Below are 12,568 nucleotides of genomic sequence, written 5' to 3' on the forward strand. Positions count from 1 at the left end.
GAAGCCAAGGGGAAAAACCACTGTAGCTCAAATAATAGTAATAATTAAAAATAGATAAATAAAAGCATGCTGCTGAGCATGCATGTCATGGGCTGATTTGGTACTAATTTGCCTGTAGAGTGTAATGTTTATCAAAGAGTAAGTAATTTTAAAATGTGCTAATCTGAAGGTGCTTTATTGTTAAAAAGAGTAACTATAATTGTTAGACCAACAACATGTGCTTCTCGTGGAAGACTTCCCCAAGCGCTCGCTGAAAACAGAGACCCCGCCTGGGGACTCCAGGCTGCCTCTGACTTGAAGTCTCTCCACTGTGCTTCTTAGGGCTTCCCCAGCCGCCAGGAGCACGCCATCAGTACACAGACGCCACGCCGCATCTTCTCGCTAACACGCTCCTGCCCCTCTCCTGGCTCTGCTCCTCGGTGCCGCGAGCTTCCTCAGGCCTGGCGCTCTGTCCACACCAAACACTTCACATCCACAGAAACCACTCTCTTCCCTCCCTTTTTCAACATACACGTTCATGCAATTAAAATGTGTCGATTCCAGCAATAAAAAGAAAGAAATTATCAAGCCACAAAAACACACGAGGAACCTCAGATGTACACTGTAAGTCAGAGAAGCCAACCTGAAACCTGAAAAGGCTGCACACTGTGGGTGGGATTCCAGCAATACGGCATTCTGGAAAAGGCAGAACTGTGCACACACCAGTGCAAAAACACAAGAGATTGGCAGGGCCTGGAGGGGAAACAAGGATGAACAGGTGGCACAGAGAGGATTTTTAGGGCAGTGGAACTATTCTGCAGGATGCTGTAACGGTGCATACATGTCATCACACATTTGTTAAAACGCTTTGAGTGTACAGGACAAAGAGTGATGCCTAATGTAAACTGTAGACTTTGGTTCATACTTTTATATCAGTATTGACTCATCTGTCATAACAAATGTACCACACTAATGCAAACTGCTAACAGGAGGGAAAATAGGAGGGGATGAGGTGAGTATATGGGAACTCTCTACTCAGTACTCAGTTTTTCTGTAAACCTAAAACTGCTCTAAAATGCTAAAGCCTTTGCCTGTGCGGATCACAACAAACTGGAAAATTCTTCAAGAGATGGGAATACCAGACCATCTTATCTATCTCCAAGAAACCTGTTTGTGGGTCAAGAAGCAACAGTTAGAACCAGACATGGAACAACGGACTGGTTTCAAATTGGGAAAGAAGTACATCAAGGCTGTATATGGTTACCCTGCTTATTTAACTTATATGCAGAGTAAATCACGTGAAATGCCAGGCTGGATGAAGCACAGGCTGAAATCAAGATTGCCAGGAGAAATATCAACAACATCAGATATGCAGATGATACCACTCTAATGGCAGAGAGTGAAGAGGAACTAAAGAGCCTCTTGATGAGGGTGAAAGAGGAGAGTGAAGTTGGTTTGAAACTCAACATTCAAAAACTAAGATCATAGCATTCAGTCCCATCACTTCATGGCAAATAGATGGGGAGAGAATGGAAACAGTGACAGACTTTATTTTCTTGGGCTCCAAAATCACTGTGGACGGTGACTGCAGCCATGAAGTTAAAAAATGCTTGGAAGAAAAAGCTAAACAGCGTATTAAAAAGCAGAGACATCACTTTGCCAACAAAGGTCTGTACAGTGAATGCTACAGTTTTTCCAGTAGTCATGTACGGATGAGAGAGCTGGACCATAAAGAAGGATGAGTACCAAAGAACTGATGTTTCTGAATTGTGGTGCTGGAGAAGACTCTTGAAAGTCCCTTGAATCATAAGGCAGTTCTACTTCCAGTTTTTTAAGGAATCTCCACACTGTTCTCCATAGTGGCTGTACTAGTTTGCATTCCCACCAACAGTGTAAGAGGGTTCTCTTTTCTCCACATCCTCTCCAGCATTTATTGCTTGTAGACTTTTGGATCGCAGCCATTCTGACTGGCGTGAAATGGTACCTCATAGTGGTTTTGATTTGCATTTCTCTGATAATGAGTGATGTTGAGCATCTTTTCATGTGTTTGTTAGCCATCTGTATGTCTTCTTTGGAGAAATGTCTATTTAGTTCTTTGGCCCATTTTTTGATTGGGTCATTTATTTTTCTGGAACTGAGCTGCAGGAGTTGCTTGTATATTTTTTAGATCAGTTGTTTGTCTATTGCTTCATTTGCTATTATTTTCTCCCATTCTGAAGGCTGTCTTTTCACCTTGCTTATAGTTTCCTTTGTTGTGCAGAAGCTTTTAAGTTTAATTAGGTCCAATTTGTTTATTTTTGCTTTTATTTCCAATATTCTGGGAGGTGGGTCATAAAGGATCCTGCTGTGATGTATGTCGGAGAGTGTTTTGCCTATCTTCTCCTCTAGGAGTTTTATAGTTTCTGGTCTTATGTTTAGATCTTTAATCAATTTTGAGTTTATTTTTGTGTATGGTGTTAGAAAGTGCTCTAGTTTCATTCTTTTACAAGTGGTTGACCAGTTTTCCCAGCACCACTTGTTAAAGAGATTGTCTTTAATCCATTGTATATTCTTGCCTCCTTTGTCAAAGATAAGGTGTCCATATGTGCGTGGATTTATCTCTGGGCTTTCTATTTTGTTCCATTGATCTATATTTCTGTCTTTGTGCCAGTACCACACTGTCTTGATGACTGTGGCTTTGTAGTAGAGCCTGAAGTCAGGCAGGTTGATTCCTCCAGTTCCATTCTTCTTTCTCAAGATAGCTTTGGCTATTCAAGGTTTTTTGTATTTCCATACAAATTGTGAAATTATTTGTTCTAGCTCTGTGAAGAATACCGTTGGTAGCTTGATAGGGATTGCATTGAATCTATAAATTGTTTTGGGCAGTATACTCATTTTCACTATATTGATTCTTCCAATCCATGAACATGGTATATTTCTCCATCTATTAGTGTCCTCTTTGATTTCTTTCACCAGTGTTTTATAGTATTCTATATATAGGTCTTTAGTTTCTTTAGGTAGATATATTCCTAAGTATTTTATTCTTTTTGTTGCAATGGTGAATGGAATTGTTTCTTTAATTTCTCTTTCTATTTTCTCATTATTAGTGTATAGGAATGCAAGGGATTTCTGTGTGTTGATTTTATATCCTGCAACTTTACTATATTCATTGATTAGTTCTAGTAATTTTCTGGTGGAGTCTTTAGGGTTTTCTATGTAGAGGATCATGTCATCTGCAAACAGTGAGAGTTTTACTTCTTCTTTTCCAATTTGGATTCCTTTTATTTCTTTTTCTGCTCTGATTGCTGTGGCCAAAACTTCCAAAACTATGTTGAATAGTAATGGTGAAAGTGGGCACCCTTGTCTTGTTCCTGACTTTAGAGGAAATGCTTTCAATTTTTCACCATTGAGGATAATGTTTGCTGTGGGTTTTATTAGCTTTTATTATGTTGAGGTATGTTCCTTCTATTCCTGCTTTCTGGAGAGTTTTTATCATAAATGGATGTTGAATTTTGTCAAAGGCTTTCTCTGCATCTATTGAGATAATCATATGGCTTTTATTTTTCAATTTGTTAACGCGGTGTATTACATTGATGGATTTGCGGGTATTGAAGAATCCTTGCATCCCTGGGATAAAGCCCACTTGGTCATGGTGTATGATCTTTTTAATGTGTTGTTGGATTCTGCTGGGCATACACTCTGAGGAAACCAGAATTGAAAGAGACACGTGTACCCCAATGTTCATTGCAGCACTGTTTATAATAGTCAGGACATGGAAGCAACCTAGATGTCCATCAGCAGATGAATGGATAAGAAAGCTGTGGTACATATACACAATGGAGTATTACTCAGCCATTAAAAAGAATACATTTGAGTCAGTTCTAATGAGGTGGATGAAACTGGAGCCTATTATACAGAGTGAAGTAAGCCAGAAAGAAAATCACCACTACAGTATACTAACACATATATATGGAATTTAGAAAGATGGTAACAATAACCCTGTATATGAGACAGCAAAAGAGACACTGATGTATAGAACAGTCTCTTGGACTCTGTGGGAGAGGGTGGGATGATTTGGGAGAATTGCATTGAAATATGTATAATATCATATATGAAACGAGTCACCAGTCCAGGTTCAATGCACAATACTGGATGCTTGGGGCTGGTGCACTGGGACGACCCAGAGGGATGGTATGGGGAGGGAGGAGGGAGGAGGGTTCAGGATGGGGAACACATGTATACCTGTGGCAGATTCATTTTGATATATGGCAAAACCAATACAATATTGTAAAGTTAAATAAAATAAAATTTAAAAATAAATAAATATTAAAAAAAAAAAAAAAAAACAGAAAGAAAGAAAGTCCCTTGAATAGCAAGGAGATCAAACTAGTCAATTCTAAAGTAAATCAACTTTGATTATTCATTGGAAGGACTGATGCTGAAGCTGAAGCTCCAATACTTTGGCCACCTAATGTGAACAGCTGACTCACTGGAAAAGACCCTGATGCAGGGAAAGACTGAGGGCAGGAGAAGGGGCAACAGAGGATGAGACTGTTTTGGATAGCATCACCAACTCAATGGACGTGAGTTTGAGTAGACTCCAGGAGTTGGTGAAGGACAGAGAAGCCAGGTGTGCTGTAGTCCATGAGGTTGCAAAGAGTTGGACACAACTTAACAACAGAACAACAAAACCTCACTATAAATAAAATTTATTAATTTAAAAACAAAATGTTAAATAATTTTTCCTTGTTATACCATAATATTACCTTGTTTATTGCCTTACCACTAGACCATTCAGGTATGACCTAAATCAAATCTCTTACAATTATACAGTGGAAGTGGGAAATAGATTTAAGGGACTAGATCTGATAGACACAATGCTTGATGAACTATAGACGGAGGTTTGTGACATTGTACAGGAGACAGGGATCAAGATCATCCCCATGGAAAAGAAATGCAAAAAAGCAAAATGGCTGTCTGAGGAGGCCTTACAAATAGCTGTGAAAAGAAGAGAAATGAAAAAAAAAGGAGAAAAGGAAAGATATACCCATTTGAATGCAGAGTTCCAAAGAATAGCAAGGAGAGATAAGAAAGCCTTCCTCAGTAATCAGCGGAAAGAAATAGAGGAAAACAATAGAATGGGAAAGACTAGAGATCTCTTCAAGAAAATTAGAGATACCAAGGGAACATTTCATGCAAAGATGGGCTCAACAAAGGACAGAAATGGTAGGGACCTAACAGAAGCAGAAGATATTAAGAAGAGGTGACAAGAGTTCACAGAAGAACCGTACAAAAAATATCTTCAAGACCCAGATAATCACGACGGTGTGATCACTCACCTAGAGCCAGACATCCTGGAATGTGAAGTCAAGCGGGCCTTAGGAAGCATTACTACGAACAAAGCTAGTGGAGGTGATGGAATTTCAGTTGAGCTATTTCAAATCCTGAAAGATGATGCTGTGAAAGTGCTGCACTTAATATGCCAGCAAATTTGGAAAACTCAGCAGTGGCCACAGGACTGGAAAAAGTCAGTTTTCATTCCAATCCCAAAGAAAGGCAATGCCAAAGAATGCTCAAACTACTGCACAATTGCACTCATCTCACACGCTAGTAAAGTAATGCTCAAAATTCTCCAAGCCAGACTTCAGCAATACGTGAACCGTGAACTGTCAGATGTTCAAGCTGGATTTAGAAAAGGCAGAGGAATCAGAGATCAAATTGCCAACATCCGCTGGAACATGGAAAAAGCAAGAGTTTTAGAAAAACATCTATTTCTGCTTTATTGACTATGCCAAAGCCTTTGGCTGTGTGGATCACAATAAACTGTGGAAAATTCTGAAAGAGATGGGAATACCAGACCACCTGACCTGCCTCTTGAGAAACCTATATTCAGGTCAGGAAGCAACAGTTAGAATTGGACATGGAACAACAGACTGGTTCCAAATAGGAAAAGGAGTTTGTCAAGGCTGTATATTGTCCCTTTGCTTATTTAACTTATATGGAGAGTACATCATGAGAAACGCTGGGCTGGATGAATCACAAGCTGGAATCAAGATTGCCAGGAGAAATATCAATAACCTCAGATATGCAGATGACACCACCCTTATGGTAGAAAGTGAAGAGGAACTAAAAAGCCTCTTGATGAAAGTGAAAGAGGAGAGTGAAAAAGTTGGCTTAAAGCTCAACATTCAGAAAACTAAGACCATGGCATCTGGTCCCATCACTTCATGGGAAATAGATGGGGAAACAGTGTCAGACTTTATTTTTGGGGGCTCCAAAATCACTGCAGATGGTGAATGCAGCCATGAAATTAAAAGACGCTTATTCCTTGGAAGGAAAGTTATGACCGACCTAGATAGCATATTCAAAAGCAGAGACATTACTTTGCCAACAAAGGTCCATCTAGTCAAGGCTATGGTTTTTCCAGTAGTCATGTATGGACATGAGAATTGGACTGTGAAGAAACCTGAGCGCCAAAGAATGGATGCTTTTGAACTGTGGTGTTGGAGAAGACTCTTGAGAGTCCCTTGGACTGCAAGAAGATCCAGCCAGTCTATCCTAAAGGAGATCAGTCCTGGGGGTTCATTGGAAGGACTGATGTTGAAGCTGAAACTCCAGTACTTTGGCCATCTCACGCGAAGAGTTGACTCATTGGAAAAAACTCTGATGCTGGGAGGGATTGGAGGCAGGAGGAGAAGGGGACAACAGAGGATGAGATGGCTGGATGGCATCAATGACTCGGACATGGGTTTGGGTGGGCTCCGGGAGTTGGTGATGGATGCGGAGGCCTGGCATGCTGCGATTCATGGGGTTGCAAACAGCTGGACACGACTGAGTGACTAAACTGAAAATCACTGCAGATGGTGACTGAAGCCATGAAATTAAAAGACGCTTACTCCTTGGAAGAAAAGGTATGGCCAATCTAGACAGCATATTAAAAAGCAGAGACATTACTTTGTCAACAAATGTCTGTCTAGGTTTTTCCAGTAGTCATGTGTGGATGTGAGAGTTGGACTACAAAGAAAGCTGAGTGCCAAAGAATTGATGCTTTTGAACTGTGGTGTTGGAGAAGACTCTTGAGAGTCCCTTGGATTGCAAGGAGATCCAGCCAGTCAGTCCATCCTAAAGGAGATAAGTCCTGAGTGTTCATTGGAAGGACTGATGTTGAAGCTGAAACTCCAATACTTTGGCCACTTGATGCGAAGAACTGACTCATTTGAAAAGACCCTGATGTTGGGAAAGACTGAAGTGGGGAGGAGAAGGGGATGACAGAGGATGAAATGGTTGGATGGCAGCACCAACTCAATGGACATGAGTTTGGATAAACTCCAGGAGTTGGTGATGGACAGGGAGGCCTGGAGTGCTGCAGTCCATGTGGTTGCAAAGAGTCGGACACGACTGAGGAAATGAACTGAACTGAACTGAATGATATTCTTTAGAATTGCATGGTAGCTCAGCTGGTAAAGAATCCACCCACAATTTGGGAGGCCTGGATTGGGATCTTCCCTGGGTTGGGAAGATCCCCTGGAGGAGGAAACAGCAACCCAATCCAGTATTCTGGCCTAGAGAATTCCATGGACTGCATAGTCATGGAGTTGCAAAGACTTAGACATGACTGCGAAGTAAAAGTTTATCTTTGGTTTCAGATAACTCGACTTTATTCACTTTCTTGAGTAAAACCTTGTTGATCTTTTTATTCTTATTGATAATTTATTTGGAGTAGTTTTATAGTTTATGTACATATTTTAAGGATTTTGACAGAAGTGAGCTCATGGTGGTATTATTTGCCCTACCATTAGCCTGAAAGCACCTTCGTGTGTGAGAAGCCACTTGGCTGGAGTGAGGGGGGCCACTGAGGAGATCGTCAGACAAAGAGTAAGCTGGGGCCAGGTCCTGCAGGGCCTTCTGACAGAGTTAGGGTGTTGCACCTTACCCTGAGAGCTATGTCAAGTGGAGACCATTGAGGAGTGTTACTGGGAAATAGTATCATCTCTTTTGGTTTAAGGAAGATTATCTGGATAAGGAGATTGTTTTCAGTGAGGTGAGTGGAAAGATAAAATGGGGGCTAGAATGCAGACTTTCACATATTGATACCTGTTGAAAAGCTCTGAAAAGCTCGTCTTCCTGCAGAGTCATCTTGTCCTATGTCTCTTGTGCTCGTAGACCCTCAGGCTGCCAGCCACGACTTAAGCTCAGCTTGTGGGTAGATACCTGCCAGCGAGAACAATATGTATCCGTTGGATACATGTCTCTTAAGGTACAGAAGAAGCAGGGGTATATTTGCACAGGCTTTTGTATCAGACATACCTGGTTTGAGTCTGGGTTCTGCCACTTCCTAGCTGATGGTCTTGTGAAAGTCACTAGAGGCCCCTGCCTGGGCCCCTGGCTTTAGAAGGCCCTGCTGTGGTCCTCTCCTGGCCGTGGGGAGTCTATGCCAGTGATCGAGGCCCACATGTCAGTCTATGTCAGTGTACAGCCTGGGCAACTGCACAGTGTAGACTGCTAATAATCATAGAAAGGGGAGGCAGGATTGAGGATACTAAGGTAAAACCCAGCCTTGGCAGGTGTCAGGATGTGACCAATAGAATGACGGGGCCATCAACAGCCTGAGGGAAATATGACAGAGCCTTGGGGGGTTAATTTTATTATTATTAGCAATTTAAAAAAACATTTGACTGCGCTGGGTCTTTGTTGTGGCACACGGGCGTTGTTTAGTGGCCACACACAGGTCAGTTGCCCTGTGGCACTGCAGCATGCGGGATCTTAGTTCCCCTACCAGGGATTGAACCTGAGTCCCCTGCCTTGGAAGGTGGACTCTTCACCAGTGGGCCACCAGGGAAGTATGAAGAGGTCAGTTTCAGATGTGTTATGCCTTTGGCCCTGCCAAACAGCCATCCAGAGCTTCTAGATACAACTTTGGCATTAGGGTCATAGTTGAGGCCCGGTGGTTGAACAAGGGCTCTGAGGGAAAGCCTAGTCATAGCGAGGCTTGAACCTGTTCTCTTGGGCATCTATGCTTAAAGGACATGAGGGGCCGTGAGAAGAGTAGGGGGCTTTAGGCTTCTGGGATAATGGGATGTCACCGGTGGTATTAACACATTCCAGGAGTGGAGGGTTTTGAGAGATCAGTGAAGACAGAATCATGGGCCTGGAAGACAGCTCTTTCTGGAGGAACAAGGATACAGTGAGTGAGTAGTGTGGATGTTGAAACCAGGAGGTTGTCTATACCTGCAGAAACGTGGTGGTGATAGGAAGTGGGGAGAAAAGTGGTGACTTGAAGGCAGAGCAGGATCAGGGCGATGGTCCTGAGAGCACGGTGAGGGAGGAGCTGCAGAAAGAGCATAGTTGAAGAGGCAGGTCCCAGAGGCAGAGCAAAGGATGCAATTCCAGAGAAAATGTCAGGGCAAGGGGAGGGGAGCAGCCCCAAGGAGTAGGAATCAGTGCGTGTGAGGAAAAAAGTCAAAATAGAGGATGACGTTTCAAGGGGAGGGAAGGGGAACTGGGCCTGGGTTTGGGCTTCTTGGAAGAGGAGAAGAGCTAGTATCTGCCAAGGCTTCTGCAGGTGGGAGTCAGAATAGCATTGGAGGGATCTAGATTTTGATGGAGCTTTGATTACGTGTGCTATAGTGTCTCCCACGTGTGGTCCTCTTGTGTCTTCTGTGGTGTCCTGTGTCTCTGGCGAGAATGTGGCTGAGTTCCACGTGTTGAATGTATTTTAGCTGATCCCCCCGCTCACTAAGGGCATTCATTCATTTCTTCTTACAGGACAATGAGTGCCTATTGTTTTCAGAGTACACTGGGAGACACAAAATGACTAACAGCTCTTTTAGGTTAAGAAGTCTACAAGGGCATCAGCAGAACTTGTGATAAGGTTGTGGAAAAAGATTACGATTGTTTTAGTTCAGTTGCCAAGTCTAGTCCAACTCTTTGCAGCCCCATGGACTGCAGCATGCCAGGCTCCTCTGCTCTCCACTATCTCCCGGAGTTTGCTCAAATTCATGTCCATTGAGTCAGTGATGCTATCTAACCATCTCATTCTCTGTCACCGCTTTCTCCTTTAGCCTTCAATCTTTCCCAGCATGAGGGTCATTTCCAATGAGTCGGCTCTTCCCATCAGGTGGCCTAAGTATTGGAGTTTTAGCTTCAGCAACAGTCCTTCCAATGAAACTTCAGGGTTGATTTCCTTTAGGATTGACTGGTTTGGTCTCCTTGCTGTCTAACGGACTCTCAAGAGTCTTCTCCAGAACCACAATTCCAAAGCATCAATTCTTCAGTACTCAACCTTCTTTATGGTCCAACTCTCACATTTGTACATGATTACTGGAAATTCCATAGCTTTGACTATACAGACCTTTGTCAGCAAAATGATGTCTCTGCTTTTTAACATGCTGTCTAGGTTCATCATAGCTTTTCTTCCAAGGAGCAAGCATCTTAAGTTCTGTTGCAATCACTGTCTGCAGTGATTCTGGAGTCCAAGAAAATAAAGTCTATCACTGTTCCCATTGTTTTCCCATCTATTTGCCATGAAGTGATAGGACAAGATGCTAAGATCTTGGTTTTTTGAATGTTGAGTTTAAAGCCAGTTTTTTCATTCTCTTTCACCCTCATCAAGAGGCTATTTATTTGCTTCTCACCATCTGCCATTGTAGTGGTATTATCTGCACATCTGAGGCTATTTATATTTCTCCCAGCAATATTGATTCGAACTCATGATTCATCCAACCCAGCATTTCACATGATGTACTCTGCCTGTAAGTTAAATAAGCAGGGTGACAATATACAGCCTTGAGGTACTCCTTTCCCAGTTTGGAACCAGTCCATTGTTCCATGTCCAGTTCTAACTGTTGCTTCTTACCTGCATACAGATTTCTCAGGAAACAAGTAAGATGGTCTGGTATTTCCCTTCTAAGAATTTTCCACAGTTTGTTGTGATCCACACAGTCAAAGTCTTTAGCTTAGTCAATCAACTACTGCTGAAGCCTAGCTTGAAGGATTTTGAGCATAACCTTGCTAGCATGTGAAATGAAATAAATTTTATGGTAGTTTGAACATTCTTTGACATTACTCTTCCTTGGGATTGGAATGAAAACTAACCTTTTCCAGTCCTGTGGCCACTGCTGAGTTTTCCAAATTTGCTGACATATTGAGTGCAGCACTTTAACAGCATCATCTTTTAGGATTTTAAATAGCTCAGCTGGAATTCCATCACCTCCACTAGCTTTGTTCGTAGTAATGCTTCCTCAGGCCCACTTGATTTCACATTCCAGGATGTCTGGCTGTAGGTAAGTCACCACACCATGGTGGATATCCGAGTCATTAAGCCCTTTCCTGTATAGTTCTGTGTATTCTTGCCATCTATTCTTAATCTTTTCTGTTTGTTAGGTCCTACCATTTCTGTCCTTTATAATACCCATCCTCACATGAAATGTTTCCTTAATACCTCCAATTTTTGAAGAGGTCTCTAGTTTTTCCTATTCTATTGCTTTCCTCTACTTCTTTGCACCTCTCCTTGTTATCCTCTGGAACTTTGCGTTCTCTTGGCTATTTCTTTTCCTTTCTCCCTGGCTTTTCACTTCTCTTCTTTCCTCAGCTGTTCATAAAGCCTCCTGAGACAACCACTTAGTCTTTTTACATTTCTTTTTCTTGGAGATGGTTCTGGTCACCGTCTCCTGTACAAGAACTATGAACTCCATCCACAGTTCTTCAGGCACTCTATCAGATCTAATCCCTTGAATCTATCTGTCACCGTATAATCATAAGGGGTTTGATTTAGGTCATACCTGAATGGCCTAGTGATTTTGCTTACTTTGTTCACTTTAAGCCTAAATTTTCCAACAAGGAGCTCATGATCTGAGCCACACTTAGCTCCAAGCCTCGTTTTTACTGACTATATAGAGCTTCTCCATCTTTGGCTGCAAAGAACATAATCCAATTTTGGTATTGACCATCTGGTGATGTCCATGTGTGGAGCTTTCTCTTGGGTTGTTGGAAAAGGGTGTTTGCTGTGACCAGCACATTTTCTTGACAGAACTCTCTTAGCCTTTGCCTTTCTTCATTTTGTACTCCAAGACCAAACTTACCTGTTATTTCAGGTATCTCTTCTTACTTTTGCATTCCTATCCCCTATAACGAAAAGGACATATTTTTTTGGTGTTAATTCTAGAAGGTCTTGTAGGTTTTCATAGAAGCAGTCAACCTCAGCTTCTTAAGCATCAGTGATTGTGGCATAGACTTGGATTACTGTGATGTTGAATGATTTGCCTTGCAAACAAACCAAGATCATTCTGCTGTTTTTGAGACTGCACTCAAGTATTACATTTTGGAGTCTCTTGTTGACTGCGAGGGCTATTCCATTTCTTCTAAGGGATTTTCCCACAGTAGTAGGTATAGTGGTCATATGAATTAAATTCTCCCATTCTCATCCATTTTAGTTCACTGATTCCTAAGATGTCGATGTTCACTCTTGCCATCTCCTGCTTGACCACAGCCAATTTACCTTGATTCATGGGCCTAACATCCCAGGTTTTGCAGTATTGTTCTTTATTGTTCTTTACGACACTGGACTGTACTTTCACCACTGAGCGCCATTCCCGCTTTGGCCCAGCCACAT

The sequence above is a fragment of the Bos indicus genome, chromosome 11 (genome assembly GCF_029378745.1).
Source record: "Bos indicus isolate NIAB-ARS_2022 breed Sahiwal x Tharparkar chromosome 11, NIAB-ARS_B.indTharparkar_mat_pri_1.0, whole genome shotgun sequence".
Lineage (NCBI taxonomy): Eukaryota > Metazoa > Chordata > Mammalia > Artiodactyla > Bovidae > Bos > Bos indicus.